Here is a 24681-nt window from a genome sequence, read left to right on the forward strand (position 1 = left end):
TTTTAAAGTTTATTTACTTGTGGGGAGGAGGGTAGAAAGCTGGGGGGGCTGAATGTGAGCCAGTGAGAGACAGTGAGAGAGGGAGAGAGAGAGAATCCCAAGCAGGCTTGGTACTATCAGTGCAGAGCCCAAGCCTGACTCAGGGCTCGAACCCAGGAAGCATGAGATCATGACCTTGAAATCAAGAATCCGATGCTCACCCAGCACCCCTCAAAGATGATCTTTTGGAACCAGTTTTAAATCCTTGAAGATAGAACTTCTCATTTTTCTATTTAAATTAATGTTGTAATATAAGAAAATTCTGTTTTGGGTTTTATCTTATCATCTTCCCAAGTTACATAGAACCAACAGGGAGGAGAGAAACAAAGTCGTGGATATTATCCCTCCCAAGTAATCTACAAATAACTGGTTCATTGTTTCTAAAGGAAGGGGAAAGGATATGTTCTAACTTGGATGATGGTTTCTTCTATAGATGTGTTGAAACCTGGAAATGGAAAAAAATCACATTAACTGAACTGTGTTTGGATAAGGTAGATGACTTTCTATTTTTTAAAGTTCTTTACTGGGATGGTTACTGGAACACTTGAAATGGATAAGCATTACTGCCTGAAGCTTATTAAGGCAGCCAGGAAATCTTTCACCCTTGCTTGGCATAAGTAAAGATACTTTTCCATAGGATATTGCCAAAGATTCATTTGGCTTTGCAATCACCTGGACTGTTGTGATTACTTCTTTAAGGCAATAATTCTACTCTATGAAAATATCAATCATTACTTTTTAAATCTGGTCATCTAAAAAAGATAAAGGGTTAATGTATAATTTCTTGATAAACTATTAACATACTTGAATGACCTAAGGAAAATAAGATATTAAAGTAACGACTTCATCATCATCTTGCAGTCCGAATAAGGTAGATGTTACACTGTTTTATCCACAAAGAATCTGAGGATTAAGTAGTTAGAAACTTAAGGTCATACATTTCAGTATTTATAGAATATATGTGAACACTTTTTCCATCAAACATTTGTTTTTTAATGGATATAGAATTTCAGTGTTACTAGATGAAAAAATTCTGGAGATGTTTCACAACCATGTGAATATACTCAATACTACTTACTGTACACTTAAAGATGGTTAAGATGGTAAATTTTATGTTATGTATTTTTTTTACCACATGCAAAAATACTATTTAGAAGCGATTTCATTTTTGTTTATTAAATACATTTTCAGTGAAGAATAACATGATGTAAAATGTTCACTATTTTAGTTTGTCATCCAAAGTGAAACTACTGAAATTATTGCTTAACAGTAGCCTGAGTTTCTACTAGTTTTGGCCTGAGCTATAAAAAATCTAGTTTTTTTTTTCTTTACTATCAGAAGATTGTTTTTCTTTAAAAAATCTAGTCAATGATAGAAAGTTAAAAGATAAGATATAAATGAGAATTATGGTAGCACGGAATAAGTGTATTTCAGTTTGTCACTCTGAATGAGAAGTACACTTTTCAATAGAGATAAAATTCAAATAAGCTTGCGCACTTTTAGAATTACATGTTTTTGACTATGTGAAATGTCTTTTTTTCTTTTTAAGTTTATTTATTTTGAGAGAGAGAGAATGCACGCATATATGGGAGAGGGGCAGAGAGGGAGAGAGAGAATCTTCAGAAGGCTCCTAGCTGTCAGTGCAGGGTGGGAAGGCTTGATCCCACAAACCCCTGAGATCAAGACCCGAGCCAAAACCAAGAGTTGGTTGCTTAACCCACTAAGCCACCCAGAAACCTCTGTAAAATGTCTTAAAATACAATTATTTGGGGGTGCCTGGGTGGCTCAGTCATTTAAGTAACCAACTCTTGATTTAAGCTCAGGTCATGATCTTACTTTTGTGAGATCCAGCCTGAGTTGGGCTCTGCACTGAGTGTGGAGCCTGTTTGAGATTTTCTCTCTCCCTCCCCCTCTGCTTCTCCCCCATGCACTGGTGTGCTCTCTCTCCCTCTCTTTCAAAAATATACAATTATTCTGTGGCTGGTTTTCAATAGTGAGAGTAAGGCATTTGTTTTCAAATACACTGAAAAGTGTGTACTTGATAGGAGTTGTATAGTTTGGTGATGCCAAGTTAATTTTGATGCCTTTTCATGTGACAGAACAGAAATACAACATCTCACTCAACTAAAAAACAACCAACCCATAGAAAAAGCCAGTCTTTTTTTCTTTTTTCTTTTTTTTTTTTGGTGTCTCTCTCGTGACTATCAACATTTATTTTATGTACCTATATTTTCTAAAACTATTACCCTTTTAAAAAAATCTTTTAAAAAGAAAGATTGATAATATTGAGCCAATCATTCATTTAGAATTTGATATTTTAAATTATAACATTTGGTGCATTTATCTCTGTAACTGTGCATTTATTTATTTTTGTCATAATTATAGAGGTCCAAGTTAATAATATTCCTCAGTTCGTGGCACAGTATCATCTTTGATCCATCTCAGGCCTTTCTGCTATTTAATTCACATTCATTCACTCATTCATTTGTTCTTATCTACTTTCATGCCCCATTTCTACAACTCCAGCCCCATAGGTCTATCCAACTTGCCATATATATATATATATATACATACATATACACACACACACACACACGTTTATATGCATGTACACACACACACACACACACACACAGTCTCTATAACTACTGCATTGGAGATTTGTTATTTTGCATTGTCTAACTGCTTGAGAATGTCTATCTTTGAGGTATTTCTTTTTTCCTTTTTTTTTTAAAGAATTATTTATTGTCAGATTGGTTTCCATACAACACCCAGTGCTCATCCCAACAGGTGCCCTCCTCAATGCCCATCACCTACTTTCTCCTCTTAAAAAGAGAGAATCTAATGTATCTGAAGCTAGGATAGTTCAGATGAAATATTTAAGGACAAATACAACCAAAAAAAAAAAAAATACAACCTAACTCAGTGATTTATAGGAAGTAAATAAGTTTAATGTGTTGAAAGCATTGAGAAATCTAAGAGTATATTATTTACTCTTTTATTAACTCACTGACTTTTTGTAACTCACTAAGTAATTAAAAGATAAATAACATTTTCCATTAAAAACCAAATTTGGTTATTCTTTGCAATTGGTTATAACATTGCATGGGACCTCATAGGATTCAGTAAATGTATGGTTTCTGTTTAATGCCACACCTACCAATTTCCTTTCTTTTCTTTCTTCCTTCCTTCCTTCCTTCCTTCCTTCCTTCCTTCCTTCCTTTCAGATTTTATTAAGTGATCTCTATACCCAATGTGGGGTTCAAACTCACAACCTCAAGATCAAGAGTTGCATATTCTGCCAACTGAGCCAGCCAGGTACCCCCACATCTACCAGTTTATAAATTGCCTTGACCTTTTGCAAAACTTAATTCATGCTTGGGGGCCTTAATTGTTCAATATGATTTGGACATCAATCAAGCAAAAAGAATTTATTTCATAAGCAATAAAATATGTAGTTTCCAGTTGATAGTCTGGTTGGTGACAACCCTCCCCTTTCAACATTATCACTTTTTTTCTTTTTTTCTAATCTTTTATTTATTTTTAAGAGAGAGGGAGAGAGAGAGCAGGTACATGTGAGCAGGGGAGGGGCAGAAAGAGAGGGGAACAGAGGATCTGAAGCAGGCTCTGCATTGACAGCAACAAGCCCAATTTAGGACTTGAACTTACGAACTGTGAGATCATGACCTGAGATGAGATCATGACCTGAGCTGAAATCTGACACTCAACTGACTGAGCCACCTAGATGCCCCCAACACTATCACTTTTGATCCACACTACTATTGTGTGTGGTAAGCATGTCAGATTTATCTCTATTTTAATACAGGAGAAGTTGAGACTGAAGACTTCAAATGACATGCACAAAGTTACTTTGCTGTGAAGTCATTGTCAGGACTAGGACTGAAATCTTCTGATTTCTAGGCCAATGTTCTTAATTCTGTAGCTGTGTTTCCATACACTTTTCCTGAAAGAACTGAAGGAGGTGACATAGTATGAAATCAGGCCATCTTAAAGTGGCTCCATTACTAATGTTTCTATTTAATGTGGCATAAGAAATGGTTTTTTAGTGTTTATTTATTTTGAGAGAGAGAATGAGAGGGAGAGAGAGGGCACATGTGCAAATGGGGAAGGGCAGAGAAAGGGAGAGAGAGAATCCCAAGCAGGTCCCTGCTGTCAGCACAGAGCCTGACATGGGGCTCAAGCTCATGAACTGTGAGATCATGAACTCCTGAAATGAAGAGTCGGACGTTTGACTGAGCCACCCAGGTGTCCCAAGAAATGTTTTATTAAAAAAGAAAAGTGCTATTCCTTTTGACAAAACTTTGAAAATCATTGCTGTGTATCATTGTTGCTGCTGCTTTTGTTTTGGGATGGAAGCTCTAAGTCTAATTAATCAATGTTAACTCTACAAAATAATAAAAAAAAGTCTGTGATTCCTGATATACTTGGTGCATTTAAATCATCTATCTTGTCGTGTCACATTCCTCATTACATTTAGATTAAACTCAAACTTTTTATTGTGGCCTGTAGGACCATGAATGATCTGATCCTTGCCTAAGTCTCTCTCCTATAAGACAGAGTGAAATTAATTAATAATTAGTAGACTTCAAACTCCAAGAATGCAGAGACTATGTTTATCTCATTTACCCTTGAGTCCTTAGTCACTTTGCACATAGTTGGTCCTTGGTAAGTATGTATGTATGTATTTATTTATTATTTTTAAAGTTTATTTATTTTGAGAGAGAGCATGAGTGGGGAAGGGCCAGAGAGAGAGGGAGACAGAGAATCCCAAGCAGGCTCTTCACACTTGGCACACAGAGCTTGACATAGGACTAGAACTCATGAAACCTTGGGACCATGACCTGAGCAGAAATCAGGAGTCGGATGCTTAACTGACTGAGCCACCTAGATGCCCCTCTGTTTATTTTTACATGTCTTGTTATCCCAGCATAATTAGTATAGTTTTTCTCCTCAGCTTTATGGAGATATAATTGACATATAATATTGTGAAAGTTTAAAGTGTACAACATGCTGATTTTATATACTCATATATTGCAAAATGATTACCACCATAGTGTTAGCTAACACCTGTATCACTTCATATAATTACCATTTTGTGAGAACATTTAAGATCTCTCTAGTAACTTTCAAGTGTGTAATACAGTATTATTAACTATAATTACTGTGTTGTACATCAAGTTTCTATAACTTATTTTTTTAAATTTAAATGAAGTTAGTTAACATACAGTATAGTATTGGTATCAGTAGAACCCAGTGATTCATAACTTCCATATAACACCCAGTGCTCATCTCAACAAGTGCACTCCTTAATGCCCATCACCCATTTAGCCCATACCCCCACCCACCTCCCTCCCAGCAACCCTTAGTTTATTCTGTGTTTAATAGTCTTTTATGGTTTGCCTCCCTCTCTTGTTTTTATCTTTTTTTCCCTTCGCTTCACTTATGTTCATCTGTTGTGTTTCTTAAATTCCACCTATGAGTGAAATCATGTATTTATCTTTCTTTGACTTCACTTAGTATAATACACTCTACTTCCATCCATGTTGTTGCAAATAGCAAGATTTCATTCTTTTTGATTGCCAAGTAATATTCCATTGCCAAGTAACATTCCATATATGTATATATGTCTATACACACACACAATGCAATATATATATATACGTATGCATATACACGTATGTACATATATACGTATGTACATATATACATATGTACATATATAATACATATATATACAACGGAATATATATATATATATATGTATATATATATATATGTATATATATATATACGCACCACATTTTCTTTAACCATTGATCTGTTCATGGACATTTGGGCTCTTTCCATAATTTGGCTATTGTTGATAGCACTGCTATAACATGTGCCGCTTTAAATCAGCATTTTTGTATCCTTTGGATAAATACCTAGTAGTGCAATTTCTGGATCGTGGAGTAGTTCTATTTTTAATTTTTTGAGGGACCGGCATACTGTTTTCCAAAGTGGCTGTACCAGTCTTCATTCCCACCAACAGTGCAAAAGTGTTCTCCATTCTCTGCATTCTTACCAACATCTCTTGTGTCCTGAGTTGTTCATTTTAGCCCTTTTAACAGGTATAAGGTGGTATCTCATTGTGATTTTGATTTGTATTTCTCTGATGATGAGTGTTGAGCATCTTTTCATGTGTCTCTTAGCCATTTGGATGTCTTCTTTGGAAAAGTGTCTATTCATGTCTTCTGCCCATTTCTTCACTGGATTATTTATATTTTGGGTGTTGAGTTTGAGAAGTTCTTCATAGATTTTGGATCCCAACCCTTTTTCTGATATGCCATTTGCAAATATCTTCTCCCATTCCATCAGTTGCCTTTTAGTTTTACTGATTGTTTCCTTCACTGTGCAGAAGCTTTTTATTTTGATGAGGTCCCAGTAGTTCATTTTTGCTTTTGTTTCCCTTGCCTCTGGAGATATGTCTAGTAAGAAGTTGCTGTGGCTGAGGTCAAAGAGATTGCTGCCTGTTTTCTCCTGTGGGATTTAGATGATTTCTTGTCTGACATTTAGGTCTTTAATCCGTTTTGAATTTATTTCTGTGTATGGTGGTAAGAAAGTGTTCAGTTTCATTCTTCTGCATGTTGCTGTCCAGTTCTCCCAGCATCATTTGCTGAAGAGACCGTCTTTTTTCTATTGGATATTCTTTCCTGCTTTGTGGAAGATTAGTTTGGTATATAGGTTCTGGGTCCATATCTGGGTTCTGTATTCTGTTCCATTGATCTATGTGTCTGTTTTTGTACCAGTACCATGCTGTTTTGATGATTATAGCTTTGTAATACAACTTGAAGTCCAGAATTGTGATGCCTCCAGCTTGGTTTTCTTTTCAACATTACTTTGGATACTTTGAGGTCTTTTGTGGTTCCATATAAGTTATAGATGGTTTATTCTGGCTCTGTGAAGAATGCTGGTGCTATTTTGATTGGGATTGCATTGAATGTACAGATTACTTCGGGTAGTATAGACATTTTAACAATATTTAATTTTCTAGTTCATGAGCGTGGAATGTTTCTCCATTTTCTTTGTGTTTTCTGTAGTTTCTTAAAATTTTTTTTAATGTTTATTTATTTTTGAGAGAGAGAGAGACAGACAGACAGACAGACAGACAGTGCGAGTGGGGAGGGGCAGAGAGAGAGAGGGAGACACAGAATCTGAAGCAGGCTCCAGGCTCTGAGCTGTCAGTACAGAGCCCAAGATGGGGCTCAAACTCACGAACCATGAGATCATGACTTGAGCCGAAGTCAGATGCTTAACCGATTGAGCCATCCAGGTGCCCCTCTTCAATTTCTTTTATAAGCTTTCTATAGTTTTCAGTTTTCAGATCTTTTACCTCTTTGGTTAGGTTTATTACTAGTTATCTTAGGGTTTTTGGTGCAGTTGTAAATGGGATCAGTTCCTTGATTTCTCTTTCTGCTGCTTAATTATTGGTATATAGAAATGCAACCAATTTCTGTATGTTGATTTTATATCCTATGAATTTACTAAATTCATGTATTAGTTTTAGCAGATTTTTGGTGGAGTCTTTTGGGACTTATGCGTCATCGAGTATTGTGTCATCTGCAAAGAGTGAAAGTTTGACTTCTTCCTTGCCAAATTATATGTCTTTTATTTCTTTTTGTTATCTGATTGCTGAGGCTAGGACTTCCAGTACTATTTTGAACAACAGTGTTTAGAGTAGACATCCCTGTCGTGTTCCTGACCTTAGGGCCAAAGCTCTCATTTTTCCCCATTGAGGATGATATAAGCTATGGGTCTTTCCTACCTGGACTTTATGATGTTGATATATGTTCCTTCTGTTCCCACTATCTTGAGGGTTTTTATCAAGAAAGGATGCCGTACTTTGTCAAATGCTTTTTCTGCATCTGTTGAGAGGATTATATGGTTCTTATCCTTTCTTTTATTAATGTGATGTATCACGTTGATTGGTTTTTGGATATTGAACCAACTCTGCAGCCCAGGAATAAATCCCACTTGGTCCTGGTGAATAATTCTTTTAACGTACTATGGGATTCAATTTGCTAGTATCTTGTTGAGAAATTTTGCATCCAGTTTCATCAGTGATATTGGCCTGTAATTCTCCTTTTTAGTGGGGTCTTTGGTTTTGGAATCAAGGTGATGCAGACTTCATAGAATGAGCTTAGAAGCTTTCCTTCCATTTCTAATTTTGCAACAGTTTGAGAAGAATAGGTATTAACTCTTCTTTAAATCAATGGTAGAATGCCTCTGGGAAGCCATCTGGTCCAGGACTCTTATCTGTTTGGAGACTTTTGATAACTGATTCAATTTCTTTGCTGGTTATAGGTCTGTTCAAAATTTCTATTTCTTCCTGTTTCAGTTTTGGTAGTGTGTGAGTTTCTAGGAATTTGTCCATTTATTCCAGATTGCCCAGTTTGTTGGCATATAATTTTTCATAGTATTGTTTTATGATTGTATTTCTGTGGTGTTGGTTGTGCTATCTCTCTTCTTCATTCATGACTATCTATTTGGGTCCTTTCTCTTTTCTTTTTGAGAAGTCTGGCTAGGGGGTTATCAATTTTGATTATTCTTTTGAAGAACCAGCATTTAGTTTCATTGATCTGTTCTACTGTTTTTGTTGTTGTTTCCATGTCATTTATTTCTGCTCTAATCTTTGTTTTATTCTCTTCTGCTGGTGTTAGCTTTACTTGCTGTTCTTTTTCTAGTTCCTTTAGGTGTAAGGTTAGGTTTTGTATTTGGGACCTTTCTTGCTTCTTGAGATGGGCCTCAGTTGCAATGCATTTTCCTCTTAGGACTGCCTTTGCTGTATCCCAAAGGGTTTGGACTGTTGTGTTTTCATTTTCATTTGCTTCCATGTTTTGTTTTGTTTTGTTTTAATTTCTTCTTTAATTTCTTGGTTAACCCATTCATTCTTTAGTAGGATGTTCTTTAACCTCCATGTATTTGAGGGCTTTCCAAATTTTTTCTTGTGATTGATTTTAAGTTTCATAGCATTGTGATCTGAAAATATGCATGGTAGGATCTGTCTTTTTGTACTTGTTGAAGGCTAATTTGTCACCCAGTATGTGATCTGTTCTGGAGACTGTTCCATGTGCACTTGAAAAGAATGTATATTCTGCTTTAGGATGAAATGTTCTGAATGTATCTTTTAAGTCCACTTGATTCAGTGTGTCTTTCAAAGCCATTGTTTCCTTGTGGAAATTCTGCTTAGATGATCTGTTGTTGTAAGTGGGGTATTAATGTCCCCTACTGTTATGGCATTACTATCAGTGAGTTAGTTTCTTTTTCTTTCTTTCTTTCTTTTTCTTTCTTTCTTTCTTTCTTTCTTTCTTTCTTTCTTTCTTTCTTAATGTTTATTTTTGAGAGAGAGAGAGACAGAGACAGAGAGAGACAGAGGGTGAGCAGGGGAGGGCAGGGATAGGGAGACAGAGAATCTCAAGTAGGCTGCAGGCTCTGAGCTGTCTGCACAGAGCCCAACATGGGGCTCAAGCTCACAAACCATGAGATCATGACCTAACCTGAAGTTGCACACTTAACCAACTGAGCTACCCAGCTGCGCCTCAGTGAGTTTCTTTATGTTTGTTTTTAATTCTTTTACATATTTGGGTGTTTCCAATTTGGAGGCATAAATATTTACAATTGTTAGCTCTTCTTGATGGATAGACCCCTTAATTATGAGGTATGCCCTTCTTCCTCTCTTATTAGAGTCTGTTTTAAAATCTAGTCTGTATGATATGAGTATGGCTATTTCAGCTTTCTTTTGACATCCATTAGCATGATAGATCGTTCTCCCTCCCCTCATTTTCAGTCTGCAGGTGTCTTTAGATATAAAATGAGGCTCTTGTAGGCAGCATATAGATGAATTTTGTGGGTTTTGTTTTTTTTTCTTTTTAAATTTTATTTTTTTAGTTTACATCCAAATTAGCATATAGTGCAACAATGATTTCAGGAGTAGATTTCTTAATGCCCCTTACCCATTTAGCCCATACCCCCTCCCATACCCCCTCCAGTAACCCTCTGTTTGTTCTCCATATTTAAGAATCTCTTATGTTTTGTCCCCTTCCGTTTTTATGTTATTTTTGCTCCCCTTCCCTTATGATCATCTGTTCTGTGTCTTAAAGTCCTCATATGAGTGAAGTCATATGATATTTGTCTTTCTCTAATTTCACATAGCGTAATACCCTCCAGTTCCATCCATGTAGTTGCAAATGGCAAGATGTCATTCCTTTTGATTGCCGAGTAATACTCCATTGTGTGTGTGTGTGTGTGTGTGTGTACACACCACATCTTTATCCATGATGAATTTTGTTTTTTAATCCATTCTGATACCCTGTGTCTTTTGATTAGAGCATTTGGTCCATTTACATTCAGAAATATTGTTGAAAGATGAGCCCCTGCTTCAACTGAAAGTGGCCATTGACCTTTCAAGCTTTTGAGAAGTGATGCAATAGAATAGTATTTCAAAGAAAAATGGTTATCGAAATTTGGGATCTGTTTTTCCCTCCCTGTGGTGCTAGCCCTGCGGGGGAAATCGCCAAGAGGAGAGCTCTTGGGACTGCAGGCACCGAGGTTGGCTGTCCAGCACCACCCGAGTACATAGGTAAGGGCACCACTTCAGCAGTCAGAGCAGGCAAACTGTGCGTGACCGCGCCTTCGGGGGACTTTGCCATCCGTCCACCTTTGATCTGGGGAGGAAAAACCAGAAGCTCCGCATCCCCTCCCCCTCCACCAATTCGGATACCCTCCAGAGACTCGTTTTGGGGTTCTCACTGACTTCCAAGAAGGACGCGTGCCCCTCTCTGGTCCCGGCATGGGCAGCTACTTGTTTTTGCTGCGCTGACCCCTTTCCCATGACCCTACGGTGCCTCGAGTCCTCCGGGAATGGAGTGGAAGGGACGCAGAGCCAGTGTGGGACCTCAGGGTCCACGGAAGAGCCGTCCCCGGAGGCGGCACGTCTGGCGAAGGCTCTATAGGAACTCAGTCAAACAGGTTGGTACTGGGGAAGTATGACTGTTAATGAAGCCAAGGAGAAATTTAAAAAGGCACCAGAAAGAACTTTCTTGATTAGAGATAGCTCTCATTCAGACCACCCACTAAAAATATCTGTTAAAAGATCAGCTGGACCAACTAATCTGCGAATTGAATACCAAGATGGGAAATTCAGGTTGGACTGTATATCATATGTCTCAAGTCCAAGTTTAAATAGTTTGACACTGTGGTTAATCTGATCGACTACTATGTTCAGATGTGCAAGGATAAGCGGACAGGCCCAGAAGCGCCCTCGAACGACACGTTCACTGTTATCTGACCAAACCACTCTACACATCAGCCCTGCCTCTGCAGCATCTCTGTAGACTCTCCGTTATGGAGATGCACCAGTATCATCTGGGGACTGCCTTTACCAACAAGACTAAAAGATTACTTGGAAGAATATAAATTCCAGGTATAAGTGTTTCTCTTTTTCTAAACATGCCTCCTATAAAGTATCTCCGAATGCAGCTATGTTAAAAAAATAAATAAAATAAAAAATAAAAGAACCAAAACTTGAGTCACTACTCTGGACAACTATGGGGAATTCTAAAAACAGCTGAAGTCCATCTAATTTAAATGTGTGAGGAGGTAGCTAGGTATTTAAAGTTTTCCCAAATGTTTTCACCTGAGTGATGCTTCCCTTCCTAAGGCTGACCAAGACCAGCAGATCCTTTTAAGTTGAAAGCAAAATGCCGTGAGTGGAGGCTGAAGGAACATTTTATCAGAATGCCTTGCCTTCCCCAGGTTTCTGTTTGTTAGGTGGAAGGCCCAGGCCCTGGTAGTAGAGAGAGAACTCCACGCAGGACCACTGAAGAAGTAGAAGCAACAAACTGATGCAGGCTTAGCTTTAATTTCACATGCCTGGTGATCAGAGTCTACTTGAGGACATTTTCTGTTTTTGCGTTCTGGATGTACCTAGGTGTTTCATTAAACAGATACTGCTTGTGAGTATCCTTCTTTTTATGCAATTAACCAAATCAGTCAAAAAAGTGACCACGAAATCCTGAATTTGACTTTTTACTACATATATGAACTCTCTCATGTGAATGAGTACCATAGTAATCCATTTTAAGGGAGCCTTATTTCAGAAATATTTCAAACTGGTGCAAATGGAAAAGACTTTGTTTTTTCCTTTAAGGCTAAAGACAAGAAGGTTGTGCTCTACAGATGCAACTCAATCCCTGTTAATAAAACCATGTAGATACAGGCATTTTATCCTTTGAAGTAGCTGTATCCCAACCTGTTGCCATTGACTTTTGGGAAATGGCTTTAGAAATTTCCAAGTTGTCCTTGAATTGTGTGACCATGTAGAATACTTCGACTTAATTTTCTTCCAGAGATAGGGGGATACCTGCCTGTGTTTCAAAGTGTTTATTTACTGCTGTTACTATTTGATTAGAATGTATTAAATAAAAATACTTGGCTTAAAAAAAAAAAGAAATATTGTTGAAAGATGAATTTACCATTCTTACCTGTAGAGCTGTTGTTTCTGGTAATGTTCTCTAATTCTTTGTAGTTTTTGTTGCTTTGCTCTTCTTTTTATTTTTCTCCACTCACAGAGTCCCCCTTAAAATTTCTTGCAGGGCTGGATTAATGGTCATGGACTCCTTTAGCTTTTGTTTGTCTGGGAAACTCCATCTATTCTGAATGATAGGCTTGTTGGATAAAGAATTCTTGACTGCATATTTTTTCCCATTCAGCACATTGAATATTTTCTACCACTTCCTTCTGGCCTGCCAAGTTTCAGTGGATGGGTCTACTGCTAACCTTATGTGTCTATTCTTGTAGGTTAAGGGCCTTTTGTCCCTGGCTGTTTTCTGAATTCTTTCTTTGTATTTTGCAGGTTTCGTTATGATATGTCATGGTGCTGACTTGTTTTTGTTGATTTTGAGGGGAGTTCTCTGTGCCTCTGGGACTTGGATGTCTGTTTCCTTCCCCAGATTAGGGAAGTTGTCAGCTATAATTTGTTCAAATAAACTTTCTGTCCCTTTTTCCCACTCTTCTGGGACTTCTATGATATGGATATTGTTTTGTTTATGGAATCACTAAGTTCTCTAAGTCTCCCCCTTGTGATCTAATAATTTCGTCCCCCTCTTCTTTTCAGCTTCATTATTTTCCATAATGTTATCTTCTGTATCACTTTTCTTTCCTCTGCTTCTTCAACCCTTGTTGTGACTATATCCAGTCAGTATTGCCTCTCAGTTATAGCATTTTTTTATTTCAGCCTGACTAGTTTTTAGGTCTTTGGTCTCTGTAGCAAGGGTTGTCTGATGTCTTCTGTGCTTTTTTCAAGCCCAGCTATTAGTCATATTACTGTTGTTCTAAATTCTTGTTCAAATATTTTGCTTATATCTGTGTTGAGCAGGTCCCTGGCTGTGATTTCTTCTTGACCTTTCTTTTGGATTGAATTCCTCTGTCTGGTCCTTTTGGTTAAGTTTCTGTCTTTTACATGTTTTAAAAGCTCGTTATGTTCCCTGCACCTGAGTGTACTTCTGAGAGTCATACACTGTCCGGGGCCTGGCCCTTCAGGAAGTGTTTCTGGTATATGCTGTGTGCACTCTGCTGTTGTGTTTTCACTGCTCTTTCCCACCAGTCAGTCTACTGCAGAGTTCATCCTTGATTGCAGGGGGGACTGTTTGGACCTTTAACTAGGTGTGCTTTGATTCGTTTTTTTGAAGTAAGCCTGGAAAAAGGGGGGAAAGAACCCAAAAAAAGAGAACAGGAAAGGGAACAACAATAAGAAAAACCAAACAGAGAATCAAGAACTTACGGTTTTTCCAAAGAAAAGGGGAAAAAAGAAAGAGAAAGAAAAGAATAAAAAGGCCTGGTCCAAAGAGAGAGAGAGAGAGAGAGAGAGAAAAGGAAATGAAAAAAACAAATAAGAAACTATGAGCCTGATTCCAAAAGAAAAAAGTAAGAAGAAAGAAAAAATAGGAAAAAAAAAAAAAGAATTAACCCTTGTCCTATTTTCACCAGAACTACAGGTATCATTTTGAAGCACTCGATTTTCAGTACACTTGGTGCATGGGGGGTGCTGGCTGTGCTAGTCCTCTAGAGGAGACATCTGCTGTGTTGGCTCAGAGTAAGTCTTGTCCCAGTAAATAAGCAGTTGCCAGGCACATGGTGGGGGAGGGTGGGGTGATGGGGGAGGTGGGGGGTGTGTGGTTTGGTGTATGCAGGTCCCACCTCCATTGGGGGCCATTGTGTTGCTCTCTGAAGTTATACTGTATTTGTCTTGGGGGAAAATGGTGCCACCCCAATCTCTCATCCCTGGACACGTGATCTCGCAGCTCTCACTGTTCTAGCAGCCATCACAGAATGGCAAAGACAGTCAGCTTGCCCAGTGCCACAACTCTCCTGCTTTTTTCTTTGGCACGCGGCTGGGATTCAAAACCTGATGTCTTAAAGGACCTGCCCCTGCATAGATCTGCCCCCCTCCACTGTAGTAGAATCTCTCCACGCTGTCTGAAGCTCCCTGAACCTGAAAAACAGTCCCATGCCTGTATAGTTTGCAGAATCAATAGTGTAGCACCGCCAAAGGCAGCAAAGTTAAATTCCTTCTGGGTGTGCCTCTGTCCCCTATTGATGAAAGGCCTTTGGTGCCTGCAGGGTCTTTTATTAGGGAGGCAATATACCCTTTTCTAAAAGTACTCCAGGAAGGGGAAGCCTCTCTCTGATTGTACCCCAGGGACCAGGCACCACAGCTCCCTTCCAGAGAAAGTTGCTCACTTCTAAAACCTCAGAGTTTGTGCTCCAAATGCTCTTTGCAACACAAAGACCCCTGTGGCACTCAGTACCTCCTGTTCCCAATTCCATGGTCACTAGAGATTTCCTCTTGTGTGAACTGGATGCCACACTTTCTCAACCTCTGTCTTTCTCTCCCTTTTGTTTCTCCATGAAAAGAGTTCCCTCCTGTCTGTGGCACCACCGTTTTTCTTTCCCCCAACTCACATCCACACACTGTACACCTGCCATGCTGTCTCCCTCCAACAGTGGAGATCCTTTCTCCATTCCACAGATCGATTTCCTGGGTATTCCAAGTGATCTGACCTCAATATAGCTGTGTTTGAGGGATGAGGAAAGCCCAGTCCCCCACGTCCCCCACTTCTCTGCCATTTTAACCCCTCCTAACGTTTTCATCTTATAATTGGAAATTTGTAACTTTCGAGCACCTTCACCCATTTAGTCCAACCTCCACGTTTGGCAACTGCCAATCTGTTATCTGTGCCTATGAGTTTGTTTTTGTTTTTATTTTTGTTTTGATTCTACATGTGAGATCACACAACATTTGTTTTTCTCTGTCCTCCTTCACTTAGCATGATGTCTACAGTGTCTGTTCATGTTGTTGTAAACTGTGGAATGTCCTTTCTCATGGCTGAATAATATTCCATTGTATATAGATCTTTATCCATTTATCTATTGACAGACACTTATGTTGTTTCAGTATCTTGGCGATTGTGGTTAGTGCTGCATGAATATGGGAGTGCAGGTGATCTCTTAAAGATCCTTTTGGGGGCACCTCACTGGCTCAGTTGATAGAGCATGTGATTCTTGATTTTGGGATTATAAATTTGAGCTCCATGTTGGGTGTAGAGAATATTTAATAGTAAAATCTTAAAAAAGGGGGGGGTGCCTGGGTGGTTCTGTCAATTAAGCATCTGACTTTGGCTCAGGTCAAGATCTTGCCATTCATGAATTTGAGCCTGCATCAGGCTCACTGCTGTCAGTCAGTGCAGAGCCCGCTGAGGATCCTCTGTCTCCCTCAATCTCTGCACCCCCCCCCCCCCCGTGCTAATGTGTGCTTTCTCCCTCTCTCAAAAATAAACACACATTTTTAAAAAGATTTAAAAAAATAAAAAATAAAGATCCTCTTTTTATTTTCTTCGGGTATATGTTCAGAAGTGGGATTGCTGGATCATATGATAGTTCTATTTTTAATTTTTTTAGGGTATACATTTATTAAAAGGGTCAAAATTCAATCTGTTTTTAAATTTTTTTGAAAACCTCCATTCTGTTTTTTTGGGGTTTTTTGTTTTTTGTTTTTTTAGTAGCTGTGTGAATTTATATTTCCACCAATAGTACATCCTCACCAACACATTTTATCTCTTGTCTTTTTGATAACTATTTTAACAAGTATGTGGTGATATCTCGTTGTAGTTTTGATTTGTATTTCTTTGAGGATTAGGATTCCTTTTCATATATCCCTTGATCATTTGTATATCTTCTTGGGAGAAATGTCTGTTTCAGTCCTTTCCCCATTTTTAAATTGGTTTACTTGGGGTTTTTTTTTTTTTTGCTATTGAATTTTAGGATTTTCTTACATATTTTAGTAGTTAATCCCTTATCAGGGATATGACTTGCAAATATTTTCTACCATTTTGTAGGTTGCCTTTTCACTCTGTTGATTGTTTCCTTTACTCTGCAGAAGTTTTTTTTAGCTTGATGTAGTCCCACTTGCTTGTTTTTGCTTTTGTTGCCTTTGCTTTTAGTGTCATATCCAAAAAAGTTACTTCCAAGATCGCTGTCAAGGAGCTTACCCACTGTGTTTTCTTTTAGGAGTTTTATGATTTCAGGTCTTAAATTCAAGTCTTTAATGCATTTTGAGTTGATTTTTTTGTGTATGGTGTAAGATAAGGGTCCAGTTTCATTCCTTTACATGTGGCTATCTAGATTTCCCAGCAACATTTATTGAAGAGACTATCCTTTTCCCTTCTATATCTTGGTTTCTTGGTTGTAAATTAATTGACCATATGTACATGACTTTATTTCTGGTGTCTCTAGTCTCTTCCATTGATATATATGTTTTTATTCCCATACCATACTGTTTTGATTACTATAGTTTTATAATATAATTTGAAATCAGCAAGCATGATGCTTCCTCTCCTAGGATTCCTTGGTTATTCAGGGTATTTTGTGGTTCCATACAAATTTTAGGATTACTTTTTTCTATTTCTGTGAAAAATATCATTTGAATTTTGATAGGGATTGCATAAAATCTTAAATTTTTTTAACATTGATTCATTTTTGATAGAGACAGAGCATGAGCAGGGTAGGGGCAGAGAGAAAGGGAGACACAGAATCCGAAGCAGGCTCCAGGCTCTGAGCTGTCAGTACAGAGCCCAACTTGGGGCTAGAACTCACAAACTGTGAGATCATGACCTCAGCTGAAGTTGGATGCTTAACCGACTGAGCCACCCAGGCACCCCTGGATTGCATAAAATCTTAGATCACTTTGGGTAGTTTGGACAGTTTAGCAATATTGATTCATCCAATCCATGGACATGGAATATCTTTGCATTTATTTGTGACCAGTTTTTTGAGTGATGTGTGATAGTTTTCATTGTAGAGATCTTTCACTTTCTTGGTTAAATTTAGTCATATGTATTTTATTCTTTTTGATGGTATTCTATTATTATTACTTTTATTTATTTTTAAGATTTTAAGTAATTTCTACACCCAGTGTGGGGCTGGAACTTACAGCCCTGGTATCAAAAGTCACACTCTCTGCTACCTGAGCCAGCCAGTCACCCCTAAGTGGGATTACTTTTAAAAGTTTCTCTAACAGTTCATCGTTAGTGTATAGAAATTATTTTTATACATTGATTTTGTATCCTGTACCTCTACTGAATTGATAAATATTGGATGAATGAATGTTAAATGAATGAGTTTCTAAGTGGTGGTTTATTTACATTCACTGTCCTCTAATAAAAATCTCAAAGTATACATATTTGATGAATTTATTTTGTTTTAGTGCACAATAGCAGTTGGAGTTAATTTGTAGCCATTATTTAAAGAAGGTTGTACCAGATTTTTTCATGTGATTCCTTTAATAATCCACAACAATTTTGTGAAGTTAGTATATCCCCTGTTTACAGGTGATGAAACAGTGTTGACACTTACCCAAAGCCACTTAGCTAGTAAGTGGCAGAATTGAGATTTGAACCTACATCTATCTATAACTAAAGTCAACACTACTCAACTTTGCTTCTTCCTAAATTAATGATTAAGTTGTCTGGAAAATTTGCTTCTGATGAACATTTTCTTTTCCCAATGATGCTGGATAAATGAGGTGTTACTGTAATAGGTGTTAATTGAATGGCGCAGAGAGTAAGTGCAAAAGATATTAAAGAAGGGAAAGGTGTTTGCCGAAGTCATCAGGGAAGCTTCTTGGAGTAATTGTGGGACTTTAGTCACTCAATTAGTGTTGTGAAAGTGTTCTCAGTGCCAGAGCTTTTAGGATATATGGGATATAAATACGTATAGAGGAGAGTAGAGGTATTCAGTTTGGAGAAAGTACTTAGGGGCTTGGAGGTGTTGTGGGTATTTTGAAAGAAGTAAGGAGGACTAGTGTGGCTAGAAGAGAGGACTTATATTGGAGAAAAGTAGGATATTGAAAAAGTGGGTGAGGATCATTGGGGATAGTGTATAATCTATACAGAATTTAACTTGGGGGGAGATGCCAGTAACAGTGGCGTTGTGGCATAACGTTATATTTTAGGAGGGTCAATCTGTTAGTAGTGTGCAGGTTTTAAATTAGAATAGTGCAGCATTGGATGCACAGTGACTGAAGTGTGTCACTTCTGGTCCTGGGCTTGAATTGCACCTTTCCTACTTGCTATTTTATGAGCTTACAATGTTATTTCACTCACTGTCCTTCCGTTTGTCCTCTGTGAAATGGGAATTGAACCTTTTGCCTTTTGCTTTTGCCTTTTGGGTCCTAGGTATGGGGAAGAATTACTCCCTTCTCTCAGTTCAGATTTGTATTTGTTTAGTGTTTTCTTTTCTTTTTTTTTTCAATGTTTATTTTTGAGAGAGAGAGAGAGAGAGCGAGATTGGGCACATGCGCTAGCACGAAGGGGGGAGGGGCAAAAGAGGGCCTGAGACAGAATTAAAGCAGGCTCCAGGCTCTGAGCTGTCAGCATAGAACCCATCGAGGAGCTCAAACTCACAAACCATGAGATCCTGACCAGAGCCAAAGTCGGTTGTCCAACCCACTGAGGTGCCCCTGGTGTTTTCTTTTTAAACCTCAGGTGAAACAAATTCAGTTCATCAGATTTCTCAGATAATGGCACAGTATTAGCTTTGGCAAGTACAGGGCTTTCTTTTGTTTTATTTTATTTAAAGTAGTTTGCTTTTGGGTTGCCTGGCTGGCTTGATTGGTGGAGTGTGCAACTCTTGATCTCAGGGTTGTGAGTTCGAGCCCCGTGTTGGGTACAGAGATTACTTGAAAATAAAACATCTAAAAAATAAAAAATAAATTAAAAAATGTAATACCCCTACCCCCACTCCCCTTAGGAAAAAAAAATTCTCATATATCCACAATTTCTATTCTCATTCTTTGTCTCCGTAGACATCCATACTAATGTTTTTGGGTATGTCTGTGTCTTTAAAAAAAATGTGGTGTTTTGTGCACATAAGTGTTTTTAATTTATATTAGTGATATTCTGGTATAGATCTGTTTCAATTTTCACTTAATCCTCTAAAAATGCCTTTTTGATGGAAAACTTCATACAAGTGTGCAGAAAGTACTATAACTCCCATGATCCATCATCCATCATTAGCAATTAGCAGTTCATAGCTAATCTGACTTAATAAATATTTCAAATTACTCCTCCCTTTGCCTCCCCAACCCCCACAACTTCACCTCTACATACTATATTATTTCAAAGAAAATCAGAGATTTTTTTTCCCGTATTTCAGTGTTCAATACTTTAGAAAAATCTGTTTAAGTCCGTATGTATTTCATAACTTGTGCCTGCTGTAGCTATTTCAGAGTATATATCTACCATATATATCTTCCTCTGGTGATGATAACCTAGATTGCCTTTAATTTCCTGATACCACAAACAACTCTATGATTTCCATTTTCATACAAGTCTTCTTTCATACAAGAACTTCTGGGAGAACTCTGATTTTCTAGAGAAAGATCTCTGGATCACAGGGTGGAACATACTTCATTTCACTAAGTGCTGTCAGCTTGCTTTCCAGAATGGCTGTAGCACTTTACACTTTCACTAACAATTCATGAGAGTTCCCCTTTCCCTCTACTTCCACTGATACTTGATATTATCTCACATTGTATTTTTGCTGGTCTGATATTTATAAAGTGGTATGTCATTACTTACTTTTTCATTTCTTTGGGGTTTTGGTTTTTTGTTTTTTGTTTTTTTTTGTTTTTTGTTTTGTTTTTGTTTTTTTGAGAGAAAGAGCGAGCAAGAGGCGGGGCAAGGATAGAGGGAAAGTGAGAGAGAGAATCTTAAGAAGGCCCCATGCTCAGCAGGAGCCGAGTTGTGCTGATGTGGGGCTCAATCTCACGACTCTGAGATCATGATTTGAGCCAAAATCAAGAGTCAGACCCATAATAAGACTGAGCCACCCAGGTACCCCCAAACTCTTTTTTCTTATTCACTTTGTTCACCTACTTTATTTGGATTTCTGCTTAAATACTATATCCTTGACAATCTTATTTAAAGGAGTACTCTTCATCATCTATCTTTGTTTTGCTTTATCTTTCTTTATACTGTTTATCATAAAAAACATCATATATTAATCTTATTATGTATATTTCTATAGGTATTTCCAGTGCTCAAGTGCCTTCCTTTGAAGGATGGGATCTTATCTATGTTTTATATACCTGTAACTCTTGCCCTTAAAATGTAGATGCTCAATAAATATTTGCTGGGTGAATAAATGTGAATTCACTGTTCATATCCTTTACCATTTTCCCTACTCAGCAGGATTTCCTTGAATATTCTAGACACTAATCTTGTTGATTTTAGACACTGTAATATAGTCTGTTAATTTTGTTTGTGGTGTCCTCCTTTGGTAAGGAATCCTTAATTTTCTCTCTTTTTTTTTTTTTTTTGAAGTTTATTTATTTATTTTTGAGAGAGAGAAAATGCAAGTGGGGGAAGGGCAGAGAGAGAATCCCAAGCAGGGTCCATTCTATCAGGGCTGAACCCAATGCAGGGCTCAAACCCATGAAGTGTGAGATCGTGACCTGAGCCAAAGTTGGACACTTAACTGACTGAGCTACCCAGGCACCCCAGGAATCCTTAACTTTCAAGTGGTTAAATTGTCTTATCACAACACGAAAATCAATACATTGTGATTCGTGTTGTTGTGGTCTGAAGAAATCCTTTTCTATCCTGATATCACACATTCCCCTATGTTTTCTTCTATTTGCTTTACAGTTATATTTTATATTATTTGTATTTTATATTTGTTGTATTTTACATTTGAGTCTCTAATCCCTAAGGAGTTTACTTTTGTGTAAAAGTAAACATGTAAAGTGTCGTGTTTGATTTTATTTTTCTTCCTGTAGAATACAAGCACTTTGTACTTTTCCTATTTACTTGTAGTACACCCTTACCATATATGAGTTCTTTCTCACATTTCATTGATCATTTGTCCGTTTCTGTCTAGTATCACAATGTTTTTATGACAGTGGCTCTTTGCACTATGTCCTAAAGTCTAGTGGAGCAATTGACCTAGCAATGTATACAACAATAGCAACCAATACAATCAAATAACTAAACTGAAAAAAATTGCATGAGACTATTATAGACGAATTTTAAAGCTCTATTAAAGGATGTAAAAGAAGACATAACTAGTAGGAGAGAAATACCATGGGATGACTTAATGTAACAAAGATGTCATTTCCCCCAGATTAATCTATAAACTCAAATGCAACTGTAATAAAAGTTTCAGTAATATATTTGAAGACCTCAGCATATTTATTCTAAAATTTACTTGGAATGTTTTATAAGTAAGTGTTGCTTTTTGAGATAAATGTATACTTTCATAGTACTTTGTATACTATGTTTTTTAGTGACTAGTTTTTGCATTCTTACAGATGGGCAGTTGATTGTAGACAGCATAGGAGGGAAGAAAGCAGCAGAGATAAGTGTTTGGATTAGCAGTGATAGAAATTGTGGTAGTGGCAGCAAGTAGCACTCTTAGCAGAGAAACAGAAAAGATAGAGAAAGAAAAGTGAGTTGGAGAAATACATAACCCTTCCTTGGCTCTGGGAAAATGAATGTGGTAAGACCAGAGGACAAACAGCCGCCTGTAATGCTCCTCAATATTGTGCCTTATCTATGCCATGCTAATGACTCATATACCGCATCCAGTTCAACAGTCTGTATGGAATACTTAACTCTCTGGGGTATAGCGTCTGTAGCAGGTTTCTGTGAGATGTAGCTTTATAATAGATGCTCATAAATCATGGTGATCGTGTGTGTGTGTGTGTGGGGGGAGTGTATTTATATGTATACACATATATATATGTAAATATACATACACACACATATATATATAATTTTTTTAATATTTTATTTTCTTTTTAAGTAATATCTACAGCCAACGTGAGGCCTAAACTTACAACCCCGAGATCAAGAGTCACATGCTATACTGAGTGAGCCATCCAGGCGCCCCTCTTGATGTTGTTATTTAGCATGTCAGGGAAATAGATGTTAGTTTCAATAAAAACTAGTTAAAGTAAAAATAATACCTGTACTTGGGTACAGGTTTCCATTTGGAAAACAAGGGCATCTAAAGCTATTCATTCCTTCAGTTTTCAGAGTCAGACTTTTACTTTGACTTACCTGTGTTTTGTATACATACAATTGGATATACTCACAGCCTGAACATAGAATAAAAGCACTCTATATTTTTATGGAGACGATAAGTTGAAGAAGAATGGGGTTGAAGGAAATGAACCTTTATATTCTATTACCAACAATAATCAACCATATTGATAGCCTTCTATTAACTGGTCATTATGAATCTTTCCTCTTCCAGGAAACTGAGAACCTTCTTAAAGGACAAATTTATGTACACACACACACACACACACACACACACACACACACACACAGAGTTACATATAACTCTTACTAACAGTGTGTAACAGTTTGGGTAGGAGTAATGTAATCTCAGACAAGGTGCTAACTATTCATTTGTAACTCATATGAACCTTCTTTCCGTTATTCAGGATAGTTCTTTTTTTTCTAAATGAGTGAGCGTTAAAAGAGATTTGTTTTAGTTTATTTTTAAAAAACTTCCTCATTTAGCAAAAGTAATAAAGCGTTTCTGATTTTTAAGTTGATTTTTCACATAGAGGACATAAAATTTGTGTACAAATAATCACAATGTTGGGGTGCCTGGTTGGCTCAGTCGATTAAGCACTGACTTCAGCTCAGGTTATGATCTCATGGTTCATGAGTTCAAGCCCTGTGTCCGGCTGTGTGCTCACAGCTCAGAGCTTGAAGCCTGCTTCAAATTCTGTCTCCCTCTCTCTCTGTCCCTCCTCCACTTGTGTTCTGTCTCTGTCTGTCTCTCAGAAACAAGTGAACAGTAAAAAAATTTTTGATTAAAAAAACCATATAATCACAATGCTATTAGAGAGGGACTAGCAAAGCGTTACGAGATTTCAAAGGTGGAAGAAAACACTTGCTGGATATGCTGGGGAAGGATTCATTTGAGCTGAACATTTAAAAGTAAATAAACTTTTGATACTGTAATTGTATATGCACTTGAGAAGGTAGGTGAGTGACAGTTTTTGTCCATTCTTCCATTTGGCACTTTTATGCTTTCTTAAAGGGAAGAGACCTACTGTGTATTTCTACCACATAGCACACATCATACCAGGTCCTTCACTTACACTGGTATACTTTACACTTAGAACAGCCATGTGAGGTACATCTTAGTAACATATGATAAGTAAACAAAGGTTTAAAGAAATAAAATACCTGCTCAAGGTCATGTAACTAGTGCCTAGAGTCGTTTCTATGTTACAGAAATCTTAGGATATCATTTGCTAGCTATTATCTCTGTGTTTCTGGTATAGTTAAAATGATTACTACTTGAAGAATAATACACAGACTCTGCCTCATTACTGCAGTTATTGTTAAGGCTGTTCCAAGTTTTAGTGTTTTAAAAGGTTCACCACTGGCTGATAAAAGCCCATTGTTTCCACCCTCCAGCCTCCCTTTTCCTCATTTCTCCACTGCCTCTCTTCAGCAGTGTGTTGCATTCTTGTGAAAGAGTGTTATAGTTACTAAATAGGAGAAAGGTAGGTCTTCTAGTTTGGAAATGAGAATTAAGTGGAAGGATTAGAATTATGCTCTTGGCTTTGATGTGAAGAGAATGAAACTGTACAGAGAAGAGGAAGAAAATGACCTTCAGCTGGAAAGCATGGAACTCTCACAATATACCTGTATAGTTAAATTACAGATTTGGTGTGCTGTAATATATTTATCTTAGCAATATTTCTGACAAGACCTTCATGTCATGGATATTTGCTAGCTCTAGTAAGATCCTAATGCTTAATTAGAATGTAAGCAAGGATATTTTATATATTTTTTGTTGTTTATTTCCCTTTTATTTTCTATTGATACCTGGTAAAGTCTTTTTGAAAATTCCAATGAATAATATAGTACTTGGCATTTAGTATTTGTGCAGTAAATATTTGTTGGATGAATACTTGAATGTGTCAGCTATGCTGATAACTGAAGAAAGGGAGGTATTTGTGTGTGTGTATGTGAGTGTGTTGAGACCATAGTTAATTAA

At 37.4% G+C, this 24681-nt stretch overlaps 1 protein-coding gene and 1 pseudogene across 6 annotated transcripts in view; both read left to right on the top strand.

Moving 5' to 3' along the window:
• Window positions 1-24681, top strand: part of SSBP2 (single stranded DNA binding protein 2) — a 308327-nt gene that overhangs the window by 18767 nt on the left and 264879 nt on the right. The gene's annotated exons all lie outside the window — the stretch shown is intronic.
• LOC109274911 (suppressor of cytokine signaling 2-like) lies at window positions 9482-11615 on the top strand (annotated as a pseudogene).

This window comes from Panthera pardus, unplaced genomic scaffold (assembly GCF_024362965.1).
Source record: "Panthera pardus isolate Hobbes unplaced genomic scaffold, ASM2436296v1 HiC_scaffold_2, whole genome shotgun sequence".
Taxonomy (NCBI): Eukaryota; Metazoa; Chordata; class Mammalia; order Carnivora; family Felidae; genus Panthera; species Panthera pardus.